Genomic DNA, 22662 nt, shown 5'->3' with positions numbered 1-22662 from the left:
AGTGAAGAGGAAAGCGAATCGCATTGTTAACATTGTCACCTCTAACCTAATGTGTCGGTAAATCAGATTAATGTGATCAGATGAAGTAAAGGAAAATGCCTCATACACGTGTACCAATCTTGTGACCGATCATATGCCCTTGTGCCTAAACAATAAAAACTCTTACCAACTTAGTATAACTGCTGGAAGCTGCCAATGGTGATTACCAATATGAATGTGGCCCGATTGCAAATTCACAATAAGCAACCGTATGTTGAAAATTAATAACAACATTTTGGGTACTCATTAAATCAAACCTCTATGCAACTGATAATTGCCGAAATCTTACCCAATAGTGTGGACGTAATCGATTCTCGAAAAGGTTCCCTCGACGCTCCTATCTATGCTGCCCTTCCCAAGTGATTGCCTTAAAAAATATTATAAACAAAGAAATATTCAGGATCCTACTAGGTAACCGTGCGCTAATCAAAACCGTAGCAGTCTGCTTAACCGGAGTCTGCTTACCTCGTCCCGACGGCGTGCATTGGCCTTTGACCTGCAAATTAATTCCGGTGTAAACATCCGGTGAAACGTGTCTTCCCCGCTTATAGTGAACCACGCCAATTGAATCTGCGTAACTTTATCAGTCAATGTCGTTAAGTCTCACGCCGGTGAAATGTGTCACCAAGAAATCTTACTCTAGTGTAACCGCTAAACCGTCGATTGATAAGTGCTAATTAAGATGGGGTATGAATGAAAATAAATATAACGCTAAAAAATAATAATGAATAGAAAGACGAGAGGGGTGACCGAAAATATAAAAGTAAAGCAAGGAGGCTGCGTGTCAATTCTGTACAGTGCGTTAATAGTATTCCTGATAACATGAATGTATCCCCAACCCGTGATACATGTAAACGGTGATAACATCTTTATGTTGAATGCATGCAAACAATGAGTCTGTTCTATACAATAAGTACCTACCAAAGATTCAAGTAAATGCTGTATATGTATACAAACAGTGCTTCGATCCTTGACAATGAATTTCATTGGATGTTGATAAAGTTCATTATGACTTCAAATATCTCCAAGCAGTAGTAAAAAACATGTTGTTTTGGATCTACTAATTTGACGGATATGTACAAGACATACATGATAACATCAGGTGTCTAAAGGAAACATAACATTTCGTATTGGTCATTGAGCCCCCCTGGAATCAGAGTACCCAATTTTTTAATCCAGAATGTCTCTCTGCGTGACAAAACTGTGTTGTGGTCTCTGCCTGTGTGCTTTTCAACTTGTTCTAATACTGTAAACCGCAATTGCGGAATGGTGTGAGATTTTTGAATCCAATGTGTGGCTAAACACGATGAGGAGGACCTGTTACGTATTGTACTTTTGTGCTCGATAATTCGAGTTTTTATTTTTCTAGAGGTTCTTCCTACGTAAATTAAGCCACATGGGCATTGTATAGCGTAAATCACCCCTGTTGAATTGCAATCTGCGTTATGTTTGAGGTTGATGTCTTTGCCTGTATGAGGATGTGAAAAAACTTTACTGACTATCACATTGTTGCATTGTCCACAATTATAACATTTTCTCATCCCTCTAAAGTTGGTTGTTTGCAATTCTCGTGGGTTTTTCAGTATCTCTCTGATGTTTTTGGCACGGGTATGTGCCACAATAGGAAAACATCTGAACAGGTTCGCGAAGTCTGATTCATTCGCAATCATTTCCCATCGTTTCTTGAGAATCTGTTTGATTCTTTGAGATTGTGTTGAATGTTTCATTACAAACACTATACGTTCATTAGGAGATTTTTCGGTTTTCTGTAAAAGTCTTCGTCTGTCTAAGGTAGAAACTTTTTGAACAGAATCCTCCAATATTTTTCTTGGATAACCTCGGTCTATACATCTTTCTACTTGTTGCTCAATCAAAGTGTCACATTCTATTGGATCCGAGGTGATCCTTTTGATTCTGATCAACTGTGAAGTAGGTAAATGATTCCTTAAAGTTCTAGGATGTGCACTAGTGTAGTGTAGTGCATTGTTGACATCAGTTGGTTTTCGAAAAATCGTAGTCGTGATGCCTTGTTGCGTATTGTTGATTTCTATATCCAAGAACTGTATCTTGTCATCCTGGATGTTGTAGGTGAATTGAATCATGGGATTGTAGTCATTAAGTTCCTTGATTCGATCTTCCAAATCAAGTTTACTACCTCGCCATATGATCAAAATGTCGTCTATGAATCGCAGGAGTAACACTAGGTTGTCTGTCCATCTGGTGTCTGATAGAATGTATTGTTTTTCAAAGTACGCCATGAAAGTGTTTGCGTACGCTGGGGCCCCTGAGAAGCCCATGGATGTTCCTGTTCTCTGCAGAAAAAACTTTGACTGCCAAGTGAAATAACTATGATATAATGAAAAATGTAAAAGCTCAAGTAAAAAAACACTTAGTTGTTGGTCAATGTTTGACTGCAACAATCTCCATTCAATGGCTTCTAACCATGTGCCAAAAACATCAGAGAGATACTGAAAAACCCACGAGAATTGCAAACGACCAACTTTAGAGGGATGAGAAAATGTTATAATTGTGGACAATGCAACAATGTGATAGTCAGTAAAGTTTTTTCACATCCTCATACAGGCAAAGACATCAACCTCAAACATAACGCAGATTGCAATTCAACAGGGGTGATTTACGCTATACAATGCCCATGTGGCTTAATTTACGTAGGAAGAACCTCTAGAAAAATAAAAACTCGAATTATCGAGCACAAAAGTACAATACGTAACAGGTCCTCTTCATCGTGTTTAGCCACACATTGGATTAAAAAATCTCACACCATTCCGCAATTGCGGTTTACAGTATTAGAACAAGTTGAAAAGCACACAGGCAGAGACCACAACACAGTTTTGTCACGCAGAGAGACATTCTGGATTAAAAAATTGGGTACTCTGATTCCAGGGGGGCTCAATGACCAATACGAAATGTTATGTTTCCTTTAGACACCTGATGTTATCATGTATGTCTTGTACATATCCGTCAAATTAGTAGATCCAAAACAACATGTTTTTTACTACTGCTTGGAGATATTTGAAGTCATAATGAACTTTATCAACATCCAATGAAATTCATTGTCAAGGATCGAAGCACTGTTTGTATACATATACAGCATTTACTTGAATCTTTGGTAGGTACTTATTGTATAGAACAGACACATTGTTTGCATGCATTCAACATAAAGATGTTATCACCGTTTACATGTATCACGGGTTGGGGATACATTCATGTTATCAGGAATACTATTAACGCACTGTACAGAATTGACACGCAGCCTCCTTGCTTCACTTTTATATTTTCGGTCACCCCTCTCGTCTTTCTATTCATTATTACTTTTTAGCGTTATATTTATTTTCATTCACACCCCATCTTAATTAGCACTTATCAATTGGCCGGTTAGCGGTTACACTAGAGTAAGATTTCTTGGTGACACATTTCACCGGCGTGAGACTTAACGACATTGACTGATAAAGTTACGCAGATTCAATCGGCGTGGTTCACTATAAGTGGGGAAGACACGTTTCACCGGATGTTTACACCGGAATTAATTTGCAGGTCAAAGGCCAATGCACGCCGTCGGGACGAGGTAAGCAGACTCCGGTTAAGCGGACTGCTACGGTTTTGATTAGCGCACGGTTACCTAGTAGGATCATGAATATTTCTTTGTTTATAATATTTTTTAAGGCAATCACTTGGGAAGGGCAGCATAGATAGGAGCGTCGAGGGAACCTTTTCGAGAATCGATTACGTCCACACTATTGGGTAAGCTTTCGGCAATTATCAGTTGCATAGAGGTTTGATTTAATGAGTACCCAAAATTATGTTATTAATTTTCAAAATACGGTTGCTTATTGTGAATTTGCAGTCGGGGCCACATTCATTTTGGTAATCACCATTGGCAGCTTCCAGCAGTTATACTAAGTTGGTAAGAGTTTTTATTGTTTAGGCACAAGGGCATATGATCGGTCACAAGATTGGTACACGTGTATGAGGCATTTTCCTTTACTTCATCTGATCACATTATTAACAATGCGATTCGCTTTCTTCTTCACTTTCTTCACAGATTTTTTTCACAGCTTTTGTTTGGTTATATTTTACTTTGGCTTTCATCTTGGGTGATTACGAACTTTCTAACACTGGATTGGTGACTAGTGTCAATTCTAAATTAAAATCATGTATGTACAGTCATGAGTAATGTAATAAAATTTCCTTTTGTAGTGCCCGGAAACGGAACAGCTTTGAGAACAATAGAAACCACAAGAATTACCAGGAATTGAACTATTATAACAGTCACACTCCCCTGAAGAAGGGTCATTATAGACCCGAAATGCATTGGGAAATGTTACAATTTTTTGTTATCAAAATATGAGTTGACTGACACAGAATAATAGTCAATTATACACATTATTAATGTGGAAATTTGAAAATTTTATTTGTAAAGTAGCATTTAGTTTTATAATATAAGATGTGATTTCACCAATTGAAAAATACAATGAATAATTTGTTTAACTCTTACATAGAAGTGACTGTTTATTTCTGAATGGAATAATTGGGACGAAATGCATATATTCTTTTAAAAGATTCATTTTGAAACCTTAGGGACCAAGGCAGAGCTCCCAGTCAGACTTAGTCTTACCTAGGTCTCTACAGAGCAGATTTACATGGTATTGTTGGGCACAATCTTTCACTGGGACGCTCCCAATACAGGTTTAAATCATAATACACTTGAGAACAGAGTTTAATTGGAGTGCAGGCTAGATCTTTACAAAGTTGATAACTAAAAGGCCCATATTTGTTTACGTATAATTTCATATATATCTGATGTATTATTCCTATTACAGTGTCTTCTACCTTGAGAAGGTCCATCCTAGACAAGTGTGTGGACAAAACACATGCCGACAAATCGAGGACAAAGGGATTGAGACCTGATCTAGGAACACTAACAACAAATCCTACATCGAACCTCACCTTTAACTGATGAAGAGCAACAATCGATATAAAGCGATATATTGAAAAAAAGTAACCTGGAGAATTGCTGCCCATTAAAGTAAATTAACTAATAATGAACTACATAACCACAGCTGTGTGACCTGGAAGCCAATTATTTCTCAGTAGAGCCCTTGTTTGTGATCACCTTACAGTGCTCACATTATCATCCACGCTAGAAGAGATGGGAGCCTGGGGTGTCTGGTTACATAAGCTCATTTACATACAAAGGGGGGTGACAGCCTGTTCACAACGCACAGCACAGCATGTTTACGTAAAATGCTTGTACACAGAACAGGGTAAAATCTTGTGTCTCTTTTTTCTTTTTCTTCAATATGTCCTGCCCCTCGCTCTCTTCTTCTCTTTCTCTCATTTCAATTCATCGTAAATTACTCAAATTCACTATTGCTTTTTCAGCACGGCACAAGTCGGGGGTTGACACAGTTTGAAGGGGTGCCCCCACTATTATCTAGAAAAGGGACACAGTTCCACCTAGCTCTTTAGCCTGCGACTTGGAATTGTTACTTTGTTTCTTGCATCTGCAGACACAGGCCTCAGAGTGTTTGTAACTGTCTGTCCAACTAGCAGTGATCCCTTTATTTATTTGTGTGAGTGGCGCAAGAGAGGAACAGAGAAATCAGCCCCTCTAATGCTTAATACACTGTAAATGTGAAACACTTTGGGGCTTAGGGGCTGGATAAAGAACGTCAGGAAACAAACACAAATTAAAAGCACATCTTATTTATTCGCTGAAAACTGTTAAAAAATGTAATTTCCAAGTTCCACATATCTGTTTAAAAATATTTACACTTTCAGTCATTTCCGAGTTTAGTTACAAACTGATAGTGGGAAAAACACATCATGCATAAAAACTGATACCAAAATCTTCTTTTTACAATATTTTATGTTTCTTGCTTTTTGTTTTTAAAACAGGCCGTCGATCTTTCATGTGAAAATTATTATAAGGGCCTGACATCAATTCTTGTGACGTCACTACTTGTGACATCATTGTGATTTGCATATGATAATGGGCTCCTTCAATATTTTCCTTATTTGTGACGTTTATTAAATGACATGGGTCTATAGATATTAAAAATAATTATATAAATTCACAGGTATTCAGCCCGTTTCTATGGTGATGTCACACATTGACAAGTTTTCAGCTGCTTCTTCTATTTGAATACAAATCACCTGCCGTTCCCCCTCCTTCCATTTCTTTTTCACCCCCTTTCTTCGTCTCTCTCGCTCTCTGTATCTTTCCCCCTCTCTATCTCCCACACACTCCTGTTAGCTTTAGCTTTATGAATGTCACTGCTGGCATTCATATGACAAATCCTGAGGCACATTTCAGGACAAAGGACAATCAGTGTGGAAGACAATTTGCTCGGAGTTCAACAGATTGTCCTAGCACATATATGCTTTTGATGTGGAATTTCGCTATTTCACCACATTCTTCAAACAGAGTCTGCCGCTAACAGTGGCTCAATTCTGGTAAACAAATTGAGTTTGGCAAGTCACAAAATGAATAGGGAGAGCCCAGTCGGAGAGGAGCAATGGGTCACACTTAGTTATAAGACCTGAGACACGAGCTGATCCATCAACCAAAAACAGTGTGTAAAAGATGCAGCAAACGTTACTTAAAAACAAGGTATATGCTCTGTTATATCTAAAAATAGGTTATTTCTTGAACACCTGTGCTTCACTTGAGTTCATTACATATACTGCAGTGGCATTTGTTAATAGCAATACATACATTTTACCAATGAAGCTTCCATCTCCAGAGCCCTGACAACATGCCTACTTTGGGTGTGTTGGGTTTATAGATGTTATCACTAATCCTACAAGATAACTGAAAATACAGTGGTTAGTCCCTGTATTGTTCAGTGTTGCTTTTACAGGAAGTGTGATCAGGTGCGATTGAACTTTTTTCTTTGTATCTCTTCTTCATCAAATAAAAATCAAGAATGTTGCTTTTCTTTTCTTTTAATCCACATTGTGCTCGCTTCCCACTGTGTATCCTGGTGCATCATGTTGCTTTGCTTTGTGTACGGAAGTGAACAATCTCTGGAAACTAACACTTTTATTACTCTGCAAATACTGTTATCTGTTTTTCTTCTTTACTGCTAGTCGGGTCTTCTATCAAAAGCCCTTCACACTTTCAGCGCCCTTCTATGTTTTCTCCCTGTGTGTTCGATGATGACTTTGTGGCTCTGATAATCGACTAAAGCTCTTCCCACATTCATTGCACTTAAATGGCTTTTCTCCTGTGTGAGTTCGCTGATGATACCTTAATGCTGAAGAGAACGAAAACAACTGTCACTTTCACTACAATGATAGGGGTTTTTCCCCATGTGTGTTCGCTGATAACTCCGAAGTTGTGATAACCGACTAAAGCACTTTGCACATTCATTGCACTTGAATGGTTTTTCTCCTGTGTGAGTTCGCTGATGATACATTAATGCTGAAGAGCTGCGAAAACTACTGTCACATTAGCTACAATTATAGGGTTTTTCCCGGTGTGTTCGCTGATGACTTTGTAGGTCTGATAATTGACTGAAGCTCTTCACACATCCACTGCATTTAAATGGCGTTTCTCCTGTGTGTGTTCGCTGATGATTTTGTAGGAGTGATGACGTTCTGAAGCCCTTTGCACAATCACTGCACTTGAATGGCTTTTCCCCTGTGTGTCTTCGCTGGTGTCTTTGACAGCTTTATATTTGACTAAAGCTCTTCACACTTTCATTGCAATGGTATGGCTTTTCCCGTGTGTGTTCGCTGATGACTTTGTAGGTCTGATAATCGACTATAGCTCTTCAAACATTCATTGCACTTGAATGGCTTTTCTCCTGTGTGTGTTCGCTGATGTCTTCGAAGGCTTGATAACCGACTAAAGCTCTTCAAACATTCACTGCACTTGAATGGCTTTTCCCCTGTGTGTGTTCGCTGATGAAATTGAAGGTGTGATGACTCACTAAAGCTCTTTACACATTCACTGCACTTGAATGGCTTTTCCCCTGTGTGTGTTCGCTGATGTCTTCGAAGTTTTGATAGCTCTCTAAAGTACTTTGCACATTCAGTGCACTTGAATGGCTTTTCCCCAGTGTGTGTTCGCTGATGACTATTTAGGTCTGATAACTGACTAAAGCTCTTTACACATTCACTGCACTTGAATCGCTTTTCTCCTGTGTGTGTTTGCTGATGAAATTGAAGGTGTGATGACTGACTAAAGCTCTTTACACATTCACTGCACTTGAATGGCTTTTCCCCTGTGTGTGTTCGCTGATGTCTTCGAAGACTTGATAACTCACTAAAGCACTTTGCACATTCAGTGCACTTGAATGTTTTTTCCCCTGTGTGTGTTCGCTGATGAATTTTGAGGTTTGATAAGCGACTAAAGCTCTTTACACATTCACTGCACTTGAATGGCTTTTCTCCGGTGTGTGTTCGCTGATGAATTTGGAGGTGTGATGACTCACTAAAGCTCTTTACACATTCACTGCACTTGAATGGTTTTTCCCCTGTGTGTGTTCGCTGATGACTTTGAAGGCTTGATAACCGACTAAAGCTCTTCAAACATTCACTGCACTTGAATGGCTTTTCCCCTGTGTGTGTTCGCTGATGAAATTGAAGGTGTGATGACTCACTAAAGCTCTTTACACATTCACTGCACTTGAATGGTTTTTCCCCTGTGTGTGTTCGCTGATGACTTTGAAGGCTTGATAACCGACTAAAGCTCTTCAAACATTCACTGCACTTGAATGGCTTTTCTCCTGTGTGTGTTCGCTGATGTCTTCGAAGGCTTGATAACCGACTAAAGCTCTTCAAACATTCACTGCACTTGAATGGCTTTTCCCCTGTGTGTGTTCGCTGATGAAATTGAAGGTATGATGACTCACTAAAGCTCTTTACACATTCACTGCACTTGAATGGCTTTTCCCCTGTGTGTGTTCGCTGATGTCTTCGAAGTTTTGATAGCTTACTAAAGTACTTTGCACATTCAGTGCACTTGAATGGCTTTTCCCCAGTGTGTGTTCGCTGATGACTATTTAGGTCTGATAACTGACTAAAGCTCTTTACACATTCACTGCACTTGAATCGCTTTTCTCCTGTGTGTGTTTGCTGATGAAATTGAAGGTGTGATGACTGACTAAAGCTCTTTACACATTCACTGCACTTGAATGGCTTTTCCCCTGTGTGTGTTCGCTGATGTCTTCGAAGACTTGATAACTCACTAAAGCACTTTGCACATTCAGTGCACTTGAATGTTTTTTCCCCTGTGTGTGTTCGCTGATGAATTTTGAGGTTTGATAAGCGACTACAGCTCTTTACACATTCACTGCACTTGAATGGCTTTTCTCCGGTGTGTGTTCGCTGATGAATTTGGAGGTTTGATAAGTGACTAAAGCTCTTTACACATTCACTGCACTTGAATGACTTTTCTCCTGTGTGTGTTCGCTGATGACTTTGAAGCACTGATAACTGATTAAAGCACTTCACACATTCACTGCACTTGAATGGTTTTTGTCCTGTGTACGTGTGCTGATTAAGCTTGAGTAGTGATGACAATTGAAAGCTCTCGCTATATGTGTATGATTCTTCTTTCTTGGTTAGTGTCTGTGGGTCGGGTATATATTTGTCTACATCCCTTGACTGTATTTCCTGATGGGCCAACATGACTGATGAAGCACTTGTTTTTTTTTTCCACACACTTTATATGTGTGCAGTATTTTACACGTTTGAATTCTGTTTTAATAATAAAATGCAATAGCCACCAAATATTTGCTACACTCCTAATACGTAGAAGGTGTCTTTGTAGGTGATTGTGCCTTTAGATTGGATTATGGCTATGCACGCTTGCGGGTAAAGATGTATCTTCTTTCTGGCCGGTACAAATTGGGACAGTCTGTTGTATTGTAGATTGAAGAACTCCTCTTTCCTTTACCCGTCAGTTGTCCGGCTCCGCTCTGTTGTGCTCTTCTCTGGTTGCTGTGGTTTGTCCAGAAAGAGTTTACAATTCACCTAGAGCACGGAATGATGCCTTGTCTTCATTTTAGAAAACGGAGCTCTGCGGTAATCACATCATACCCATCCCATGATTAAAGTTGGTATTTGACACTTGTTTATACAGGAGGTGGTTTGTTATTGTTGTTTCCTTAATTTTCCTAAGGTAATTTCTTCGTCTCGTGGCATGGAGGTGCACAGCTCAGCCTCTTACAATCACTGAACTGCCCTTGATGCTTCATCCGGGATCTGTCAGTTTGTGTGCAGGTTCCTCTGTCGCCGACTGCGGTGAGGTTTTCCAGAATACTGTAGCTCATTATTTCTGCTGTTATTCAAGATTTACAGCATTCACTTCTTTATTGATAGTCATTTCACACACACGCTTGTTTTCTGTTGGATGTAAAGATATTTAAAATTACTAAATTGAAACATAATGGAATGAGAATTCACAATGTTTAACTGGTTGTAAAAGACATTTCAGGGGAGATTTACCAAATCTCCACACAATGCAGCGCAGCCCTCCCCCCGCAAGGCTACGCTGCGTGGCGCGACAGGAAGGGAACAGGAGAGCACCATATTTTCAAAGATATGGCCCTCTCCTTCCCTTTCCCTTGTGTCGGCACTGATTACAGCGGCCCTGCGCCATGCACTCACGTTAGCACCAGAGCGCTAGGGTGTGTGTGTGAGTCCAGCATGGATTTTGTACAGGAAGGACACCCTTCCTGTACAAATTACTATGCCTCGACACGAGGGAAAGCTTTCACCATTTTGCATACGTGTTGCACAGTGTAGCAAGCATGCAACGTCAAAGCATTTCTCCTTCCTTGCACCTAGTTTTGTGGTTGCACAGGAACGCCCATGCACCACCCTTGGCAGGCCCCCATGGCACAAAGTAATACAAAACAATGCTATGCGCAGTGTCACATTACTTTAATGATATTTCCAGCGCTAAACTTGGGAAAGTAAATTAGGAAAAAACGATTTTGTGCCACTTTTGTGACACAAACACAGTGCAAATTCTTAGTAAATCTCCCCCTTCTTCTTTATCGCTTTTGAAACTTAGCAAGGAATATTTAATCATACACAGATATTTATCTAAAAGTTCTGGTGACATCTTATTAATGTGTACGAACAATCCGAGAAAGAGGGGTCAAAGGGATCCAAAGTTTAAAGACCCTAACCTGGTTCACATCCCCAGCTACACTATATGAAAAAAACAAACCGAACACAGGCAGTCCATGAGCACAACACAAATGGCTCAGCTGCTAACACCCCTCTCAGTGGGTGTCCAGAATGCCCTAGTCATCCTCCAGCAGCTATCGCAAATCTCAAAAAGCACCTAAAGTATGAAAAAATACATCAAAAATAAATTCAAAGGAGAATTGGTCAACAAAATCCATAACCATCTGAACGTGGATGACCATCAAACAGACTCAGTGATCAGTCCTATCATCTGGCTGTTCCACTTGTGCATCGACAGGTCCCTTGATCATCGAGACCTCATGCCGCACATTAATGGTACCGGATCTTGTCCACACAAACCTATGAACCGCCTTATGATGGCTGATTATTGATGGTTAGAAACTAAATTAGAAAAGCAGTGCAACATAAACAAAACCTTAGTGACTTAAAATAGGATGGTGTGCCCCCTGATTAAAAACTAGAACAGTGCAATTGACAGTGTGACCAAATAACTGTCAAATAAATGGGCCAACATGTTTCTGCCTTGTGGGCAAACCATCCCCGGCTTTCATCAGGGCCTCTGCTCATACAAAGTTGCTACTGTTATTAACGTGAACAAATAAACATATTTAATTAAAAAATAAATGTTGGTAGCGATACAACCTGTACCAACCGTGATTCTCTAATCCTCCTGGTCAGTAGATGTATGATGATCCGTGAGGAAAACATATATTTTTAATTAAAATGTATATATCAAACCCCAGTGCTCTCTGAAACAATTTCTGTAGAATATCAAATTCTTTTCTCACCTAAGTTGACAGGGGAAAAGACCTCACCTCGCCTGGACAAAGCTCAGGACTAGGAGGCCCGCACTGTGGAAACAGGTACAAACAGACAAAAGACAGACATTCTGTGTGACTCCTTATTCAGCAAGTATCCATGTCAATGTCTATTGACTGTTTTCTGTCACCCTACTCCACTCCAATACAGTGAATACATCGGTGATCTGTCCTTGTGAATAACCAAAGTCTCAGTGTTCACAAAATATATCTCTCTATGACAAACTTACATGTTTATATCTAAAGAATTCATCTATTCTTACTTCAAAATGCGATTTTACTTCCTTATTATTAATTTGTACACTTCCCAAATAAACTGGTTTGCAAGGAATATTATTGTGTCATAACTACATCGCAACTTCAGCAGTGTATCTGGAAAAGCAGTACAATTAAAAAGAGGTATAATTGAAAAGAGCAGCTGCTCACCTCTCCGTCGGTAGCTCTATGTCTCTCCTAAGACTAGGGGGAGGCACCGAGGCTCGAGATGTAAGATGTTTTATCCTTTGCGATTCTTCCGCGGCACTATTTTACCTTCGTGTGCATGTCACCTCCAGAGGCATGTGTACACTGCTAATCAGTATATTTTTTAGTATATTTATGTCTATGGAAGTACTCGATTGAAAAGAGAGTCTTACAACCTTCGTCCACCTTTCCTGTGCTTAACATTTTACATGTTCATATGCCGATACTCTGGAACTACAAAATGATGTAATTCCGTCTGCTACTGTAGTTTCGAAAACTGTCTTAGCTGTCTGCGCTATTTATAACACTCTCTGCAAAACAGTCTCTATCCGCACTCCAAATCTATGATAGAACACATGTATACTTGTAGTTAATAGTTCACTCCAGCTGTTTAGTAGTCAGAAAATGTCTACTAGACCCTTTTGTCGAACTGTAGAACTGCAAGGTGTCGTCATCCCGTCCCTTCCTGTAGTTCTAATCTGTGTGCATGCCCAGGTCCTTATTTCTCTACTAAGCAGCATTTGTGCTCATGGACTCCCTGTGTTCGGTTTGTTTTTTTGACATCTTATTAATGTCTGAAAAGGAGGTGATTTACCAGTGTTTACAGTAATGTAATGTAAATGACATTTATACCGCGCAGCTTCCACTCCAAGGAGTATCTTGGCGCTCATCAACTCAGATGGACAAGTTGGGACCGGAAAGGAATGTCCTAGTTTCTGCACACACATTACACTAAGGTCTTACAAGAGGCGTCGGGCAGAGAGAAAATCCACGTTTTCAGAGACTTCCTGAAAAGGGCTTCTTGCGGAATAGATCGTAGGGAAAGGGGGAGTTTGTTCCAGGCTTTGGTACCACGTACAAAGATGGATTTGCCACCCTTAAGGACTAGTTTAAAATGGGGCAAGGTGAGTAAGTTTTGATTTGCAGATCTCAGACAGCGCGCTGGATAGTATCTTTTAAACCCATTTTGAAGATAGGATGGGCCACGTTTGTAGAAAGCCCTAAAGGTGATTAAGAGAAGTTTGAATAAGACTCTTTTCCCTATTGGCAGTCAGTGTAAGGTGTTCAGGGCTGCTGAGGCTGATGATTTGCGAGGCAGGCGTAGTACGAGACGTGCTGCCGCATTTTGGACCATCTGTAATTTGTGATGGACGATTTTATTTGCCCCGACATAAAGTCCATTACAGTAGTCTAGCCTGGAGTTGCTTAAGGCTACAGCGACAGTTTTTCTCGCAGATAAAGGCAGAAGGTCAAAAAACTTTCTGAGTGCTTTAATAATTTGAAAGCACATGCCTGCTACAGCTACAGCCTGGGGTTTAAAAGAAAGATGGTCATCAAATTTGATGCCCAAGTTACGGGCAGATGCAATTATGTTAGGTGGTACTTCAGCATCTGGTGGCCAGCATGCTGTGGGGGAGAAAAGATTAAGATTACCCATTGGTAGAATTTCAGTTTTTCCGGCGTTGCACTTCAAATGGTTGTTGTTCATCCACTTGAATATTGCTGCAAGACAATCCCTAAGATTCTCTTCGGCACCTGGTCGTTCCCTATCCAGCACCAAAATTAACTGGGTATCGTCAGCGTAAGAGATCGAGCTGATCTTGAATGACGCGATCAAACTCATCAGAGGTGCCATATAAAGATTGAAAAGAACAGGGCTCAAACTAGAGCCCTGTGGCACTCCAAGTACAGGAGTAACTTAGCAAAGTAATGGCGCTCACGGAGCACCCAAGTGCCTGAGGTATAGCTTAAGATAGACGCATAGGGTCAAGATTTCATTGAAACAACAATAGATTCAGAAAAAGAGATGGATCAAGGGCTGCAAAATTTCTAGTAACTCTTTACAAAGTATACAACAAAAGTAACTCCATTCATACACTTCTTCTCGTTCCTTTCCTATTCACTTAAGTTCATAAGTCACCTTTGACACTTTCAACAGCTCCCTTGGTTCAAGCATTTCTGGTTTCTTCTAACCTGAAAGATTGGAACATTATTGTGAGTTGAGGGGGGTTTCCTATCGCCATAACATCTGTCCATCTCCCTGAAACTAGTGCAGCTTACAGCACCCTGTTCTGGCCCTGAAAGACAACTTTAAAAAGCAAGTCTTTAGTTCTTCCTAAAGCAGATAAAGTTCTGTAAGATGCAGCTCCTTCTGGGGCTTTTGTGTAAAACAGAGCGAGGGGTTCACTGTTAGGCCCGTCCTATACATTATAAGCGCAGATAAGGCAAACAAACGTTGATTCATATAATTTAATATTCAACGATATCAGTCATTTAGTACTTATAGAGAATCCATCACAACCAATAATTTACCTGACATATCCCCGCAGCAGATGTGTGCATATTACTCTTTTTTCCCCCTTTTCCACCATTACATGGCATCTGGCATAATATTGTCCGTTTGGGGCCCTGGATGCCACTTTGTGACCGGATGACCATTTGGCATAGCGGGAGGAGGTGTCAGTTATCCACAGGTGATGCAACATTTCTACCTTTCCATATTTCTCATATCCAAGTTTACTAATTTCTTGTCCTGCGACCCCCCTACTGCCCTCTGACTGCGCACTCACTCTGTGGGGTTCATAAGAAGTCACATAACGGCCTGATAGTCACAACGCCATGGATCTCACTTCTTCTACAACACTTATTGCCGACTTAGGGCCTAGTTTAGAGTTTTCCCAACAGATTATTGCCTCAAAACTAGGAGTTGGTGAAGAATTCCACTCTGCCGGCGTAGCTCGTGATGCGCTAACGGTAAGGTGACGAGCGCTTGTGGGAAAATATAACGCGCTAGACTTCCTGCTGGTAATAGTTCTCACTGCGGGAGGTCACGGCAGGTCGCGACCACTCGAGGGTAGAACTACGTCATTCTCGTTGATGAAGCTGCCACTCGATTAGAATGTCAATTAGAGAGGCAGAGGCAGCAGCGCCCTCTGGCACGAAGGGAAATGCTGTTCGTGCTGATTTTACAGTGCGGGACAAACTCCTGGCACTAAAAATCAGTGAGAGCAGCGCAACTTAACAAACTCTGCCACTAGCGGAAGTCAGCGGAGTATGGCAGAGTTTTCCTGGCGCTTCGTGGAGTTCCGTGGAGTAAAACTCTGAGAACTACACAAAGGCCTAATCAAAACGTGACACATCTCCTGTCTGCCTTATTATAATTGCCAGAGGATATAATGCATTTTTAATGGGGTGGGCAGGATACCTGTCACATTTGTGATGGAATAAAGCATCTGCTGAAATCTAAATCAGGCATTTGGTGTACATGGTGTCCAGTGTGGCTAGCCGGGCTTGAAGGATCTTGCGGTTTGTTGGTGTCTCACTGCTTTGAGGTCACAGCCAGGCGGGACCTCTGTCAGCTGAGCCTCATGCAGATCTTCCTTCCAGGCGGGACTTTTGTCAGCTGCGCCGTGTGCAGATCATCCTTCCAGGCGGGACTTCTGTCAGTTGCGCCTTGTGCAGCTCTTCCTTCCAGGCGGGACTTTTGTCAGCGGTGCCTTGTGCGTATCTTCCTTCCAGGCAGCGGCTTCTGTCAGCTGTGCCTTGTGCAGATCTTCCTTCCAGACAAGGGCTTCTTTCCTCAATATGGTGAATAACTCTGTTGTGTGTTACCAGGACCCAAATTTTGGTACTGGGATTAAGTTTCCATTCTTTCACCAGGATCAAGGGCTTACTTACCCGAAGGGACCTGTGCAGTGCCATCAGGCCCCATCCTTAGCAAATCCTTTGCACTACCCATACCCCCCCATAATGAAACAGTACGACCATATGGAGAGGTCACACCCAATGATTAACCCAAATCGGTATTTGCCTCAGAATGAGGTAAGGTCTATATACAACATTCCAACCTATAATCGGTTTGAATACGCCTTCTCAAGTCTAGACGAGCAGGATTGACTGGGCAACAGGGAAGATAACATCAATGGATGTGAAGATATAAGTAATGATAACAAGGAATATCCAGCACCAGTCGAAGCAAGCATAACTCAGGGAACATTAGCTGGTGACAGGGAAGGAAATAGTGTTCGCTCAGTGTTAAGCCATATTACTGAGGAATATCTACCATCATTACAAGTCAATGCTACACAGGGAACAGCAATGCTTGATTGTACTGTCACACTTATGGCCATACATGACCATATAATTCCCATATAAATGTTAAATGTCGTATACTTGTAAAGCGCACAGCTGCCCCAGCAAAGGGGCGTCCCGGCGCTGTATACCGCTGGGGAACCCGTCCTGGCTTTCCCTGTGGGATGGTCCCTACTGGGAATCCCCAAGGTGGAGCCAGGCATCCCTGGCGTTGATGGGGCCGTTGTGGAGATTAGGCAAGCTAATGCCCAGAGTTGCCGAGTGGGACCCCAGGTTAGAGTAGGCACCGAGGCGAGAATTGTCGAGTCCGCTGACCCTGGTCCACGACCCTGCCGCGTCGGGAATTGAACCCTGGTCCCAGCTGACTTCTGCTCCCGAGTCTGCCGCCTCTAACCAGTGAGCCACACCACTCCACTTATCATCTAATACTAATACGAACATAGTGATGAGTACAAGGAACAAGCTAACCAGTCACTCCACCCAATGTGACTTGTCAATCCTTAGTTGGAATGTGGCAGGGTTAGAGTCAAGGCTCTCAGACCCCCAATGGGCAAAGACTTTGGATGGTATAGACATTTTAATGTTTCAAGAGACCTGGGCTGTTGGGAATTCTCATATAGAGGGTTACCATTGTTTTAGTGTGACCGCACTGAAACCAAATTCTGGCCGTGCAGTCGGAGGTCTATTCATCGGGGTTAAGATACTGGCTGGTGGTACCATCAGAGACCTATCTAGAGGGAACCCAAATATACAAATTCTCGAACTCAAGCGAAAGACCCGGATTTATTTAATTAATTTTTATAATAATGATTTTTATTGTGTACCTAACAAGAACTTTGAGGCACTCTCCAAAACTTTACATAATCTGGAAACCAGTCTAAAGGCTGACGATGGGACAGGGATCTTAGTTGGGGGTGACTTCAACGCAAAAATATTAAAGAATCATGGTATCAAGGATAGGAACTGCTTAGACCAAGCCGAACGTAGGGGTATTGAACTCGTCAATATACTAACCGAGTTCAATCTTGGTGATGCCATGAAAACTAGCCTCAACCCTTGTGCTCCCCATGCCCCTACGTTTAGAGGCAGGGACTGCAGTTCCACCATTGATTTTATCTTTATGTCCCCACGTTTAATAGATTGTGTTACAAAGTCCACAGTGATTGAGACATCGTTTGGAGATCACAACCCACTCGTAGTAACTCTGCACTTAGCCCCCACCCCGGTTTATACCAACTTAAATGGTGCAAGGGACATCACACCTTCAGCTGATGGCTTGCGATTAAAATGGAGGGGGGTGGATGGTGGGGCAATTTTGGAAAGTGTAAAAATGAAACACCCGCAGCTAATTAATTCCTGCTTATCCATGGATGGGAACTACCACAGAATAATTGCTGATTTTGGTGAATTGTGTCTTATTATAAAAACTCTTTTGTCAGTACCATTACCAAAGGAAGGGAAAGAACCAAGGTGGTTTGATTCCGCCTGTTCACTGGCAAATAGGGAATTACGCAGGGCACTAACCACCAAACCCAGGTGTACAATGGGGGTCCAGACAGCTAGGAAATTCTATAAATCTGAAATAGCTAGAAGAAAGTCCGCACTACTGACTGAGCAGTGGGAGTCGCTGGTCGCCAGTGCCAATCTGGGGCGCAGCGGCCCCTTCTGGTCTGCGGTCAGGAAAACGCGGGAAATGGGGAAACAGTTAACACCAATTAGTTGCAACATAACTAGCAGCGTTTGGGAGGCTCACTTCTCTAAAATTTATGTCGCACCAACCAAGAACTTGGTGACCTTTACCCCAGGACAGATGTGCAGTCTACAGATTGATCTCCACGAGGTGAAAATAGCCATAAAAGAGAGCCTTGGAAACAAGGCACCAGGCCCATCGATATTATTAAGCACAACTCGGATCTATGGGCGCCAATCCTTCTTAACGTCTTCAACAGCTTGCCAACAGTGCCTATGCCCACTACCTGGGCAACCAGCACTATTGTCCCAATTTTTAAAAAGGGTGATAGGTCGGACCCAGTTAATTAAAACTTTAAAAATTCTGTGGCGAATTATTTACAATAGGGTGCTAGAATGGACTGAAGACATAGACCTATTGGACCCGTGTCAGATGGGATTTAAGAGCAGGGTAGGGACAGTGGAGCAATGTCTGAATCTAAAATTGATAATCGACAAGTACAGCGTTGCTCGATCGTCTCCCATTTACCTTGCATTTATGGATGTAGTGAATAGATCCAAACTCTGGGCTATCCTTTTGAATTCTGGACTAGACAAAGCGCTTGTTAATTTCCTGGCCTATCTTCACACGGATCTTAAAGCACAGGTCAGGATTGGGATGGGTGGAGAAGTCTCTGGAGCTTTTAACATTGGCAGGGGGATGAGACAGGGGTGCGTTTTAGCACCCCTGTTGTTCATCATTTATATCAACGGCCTTGCAAGAAGCCTGAAAGAAGTGACTAGTGATGTACCAACAATTCTGGGGCAACCACTACCAGTGTTATTATACGCTGACGATGCGGTGCTTATGGGCCGCACACCAAATGCCCTCCGCCTACTTGTCCAAAGCTTTGTTCAATACATGGAGGGATTAGATTTGCACGTAAATTTTAAAAAATCTTTTATCATGTCATGTGGCCCTGGGAAACAGAAGCTCAATACAATACACATAGGGACAGATAAACTTGAATCTGTGCCTACATTTCCATACTTAGGTTTGGTTTTCGCTGCGAACGGCTCATGGAGTGGGCACTTGGCCCACGTTATGGGCAAGTTCTCGAAAGCCACCAATTCAGTCCTGAGCTTGCCGCGCCCAAAGAAAATAGGTGCCACTAGAGCTACTTAAATTTTTTTAGGATTACAGTGCCTACCGGTAGCCACATATGGAGCAGAGGTTTGGGGGTTGGGAAGAAGCCCAGGTATCCAGCGGGAAGAAAGCCGATTTTGCAGGAAAATATTGGGCGCCCCAATCTCATCTTCTAAATTTATCTGCCATAATGAATTAAACCTCCCCTATGTATGTGATTTTATCAGATCTAGACCAGCTCTATTCTGGGTCAGGATTTGGAGGAATAACTCAGCCACTCTTACACAAAATATTATAAAGGACTGTTTAAAATGTGACCATGGCATGGCGATTCCATGGCTCTCTGGAGTGTTAAAAACATTGAGCGCCGTGGACAGAGGTAACCTCTTCTCCGAGCCTACTAGGATCGAGCCAAAGGATAAAATCGAGGTTAAACATGCACTGTATGCACTTTATAATTCCGAACGAATGGGAAGAGAATCACCAAAATCAACTGTTGTAAAATACATGGGGAACGATCTATGTAGGCAACCACTCCCGCATTATCTTACCCTACCTATGACCAACTGGGAGAGATCACTCTTTTTTCGCCTAAGAGCGGGTTCTGGGAAATATCTGTTGGCCTTACCTCTGGGCTATCAACATAGCACAGATTATAACCCATGTCCTTGAGATGGTGTCAGCACACAAGATGATTTGCACTTCCTATTCTTCTGTAAATTTTATTTAAAATATATCAACTGGCTTTTAACCCCATATTTTAGGAAACATAGACCCCTCTCCTTGGGGGAGTCTTATCTATTGATGGTTTCCCTGGATTCAGATGAACTAATTTTACGCACTAGCACTTTTTTGAGACTGATAACACGAGTACGCAAAATGATGGAAAACCCTTGAAATTAGTTTCATCAAAACTGAATTATATTTTTAACCATGTATTCTTGATGTGCTATGTAATGAATTGTTTTTATGTGGTACTTTTATGAATTTTATGAAATTCGAATAAAGGTCTTTTGAACTTGAACTTGATTAGTTCAAAGGTCAGTAGAGGTAAAACTGGTCTAGGTCATCTTCTTAATTGGAGTTCAACTGGTCAAGCCACAGAGCTCGAGCTCTGAGATGAAGGAGAGTCTGGATTTTCTGAGCTCCGTAGAACATTAAGACAGTTCTACCGCATCTAACACATACTACAAGACTCCAAGAGTCCACGCTACAAGTGCTGCTGCAAGGTTTAATTCAACCACTGTATCTGAACATCCTCTGGCAAATGCCAACTAGAGAATAAACATCCTGCCTGCACCAGCAGAGTGCAGAAAGCTTTTGAAGCACCCCGAGGTACATTGACTTTCTCTATCTGTCGTAACTGAAGATGTTAATTCTTGGTAACATCTATCGCCTTTGGACAAGGTCCTCCATTTTACTATCAGAATGTAACTCATCCTGCGCAGACACAAACCCTCAAGTCTGTATTGCATGATGCTGGGTGGTTCTCACGCAAAAGACGGCCCTCCACAAATTGCTGACATTTTCTTACACCCCCTTCTCTGTTACCGTCTTTGGAACGGCCTGTCTCTGGGATTCGTGGAAGCTCCACACTCAGTGAGCTTAGAGTTGCCTTGTAAAACCATCTCATGAGAGTGGAAGAAAAGAACAATAAGTGACACGCACTGCACAGAAGTGTAAATAAATCTACTATTATCGTTCGATGTACCATTGTCCTACTGCTGCTGTTTCGACATGGATGTTTTTCCGTCTATCACAGCAGCTTCTTCGCTTAAAATCTTACTCAACAGTTTGTTTTCCATCATACCTACTTACCTATGTACTGTTTCTGACCCTACAACATCTCTGGCAGACATGTTGTGCTGTCTGTTGCTACATAAATAGGAAGTAGATTGCTACTGCAGGGAGAGTGCAGTGTCCTTGCGGTCAGATGCACTTGATTGGAAAAAAAGGTACGACTATTCAAAGAATAACATACCAAAAGCAGCGCATACAATGCAATAACACAGACCAGGTACTAGAAAAACGTGATGCAAACAATCCAATAAATCAGGCCGGGCAATAGGAAAGTGTGACGCAAACAATGCAATAAACAGGCCAGGCATTGGAAGAATCTGACACAAACAATGCAAAAACACAGACCAGTACTTGGATTGAAGCAAATATTACAATAACATAGGCCAGGCACCAGAAGAATCTGACGCACACAATGCAATAACACAGGCCAGGTAGTAATACAATCTGAAGCAAACAACATAATAACACAGGTCAGGCACTAGGGTGGATGCAAATAAGGGAATAACACAGGCGAGGCATTAGGTGAATCTGATGCAAACAAGGCAATAACACAGGCGAGGCATTAGGAGAATCTGATGCAAACAATGCAATAACACAGGCCAGGCACTAGAAGGATCTAATGCAAACAATGCAATAACATGGGCCAGGCGCTAGGAGATTGTGACACAAACAAGGCAATGACACAGGTCAGGCACTAGGAGAATCTGACGCAAACAATGCAATAACACAAGCCAGGCACTAGAAGGATGTAATGCAAATAAAGTATTAACACTGGCCAGGCACTAGAAGGATCTAATGCAAACACTGCAATAACACGGCCAGGCGCTAGGAGAATTTGATGTAAACAATGCAATGACACAGGCCAGGTACTAGAAGAATCTGATGCAAACAATGCAATAACACAGGCCAGGCACTAGGAAAATCCGATGCAAACAATGCAATAGCACGGGCCAGGCACTAGGAGAATCTTTTGCAAACAATGCAATAACACAGGCCAGGCACAAGGAGAATCTTATGCAAACAATGCAATAACACAGGCCAGGCACTAGGAGAATCTTATGCAAACACTGCAATAACACGGGCCATGCACTAGGAGAATCTGATGCAAACAATACAATAACACAGGCCAGGCACTAGGAGAATCGTATGCAAACACTGCAATAACATGGGCCATGCACTAGGAGAATCTGATGCAAACAATACAATAACACAGATCAGGCACTAGGGTTGATGCAAACAATGCAATAACACAGGTCAGGCACTAGGAGAATCTGACGCAAACAATGCAATAACACAGGCCAGTTACTAGGAGAATCTGATGCAAACAATGCAATAACATGGGACAGGCTGTAGGAGAATCTGATGCAAACAATGCAATAACATGGCCAGGCACTAGGAGAACTTGAAGAAAACAATGCAATAACACAGGCCAGGCACAAGGAGAAT

This window comes from Lissotriton helveticus (genome assembly GCF_964261635.1).
Source record: "Lissotriton helveticus chromosome 1_1 unlocalized genomic scaffold, aLisHel1.1 SUPER_1_unloc_13, whole genome shotgun sequence".
Taxonomy (NCBI): domain Eukaryota; kingdom Metazoa; phylum Chordata; class Amphibia; order Caudata; family Salamandridae; genus Lissotriton; species Lissotriton helveticus.
Note: the sequence above shows the minus strand (reverse complement) of the source record.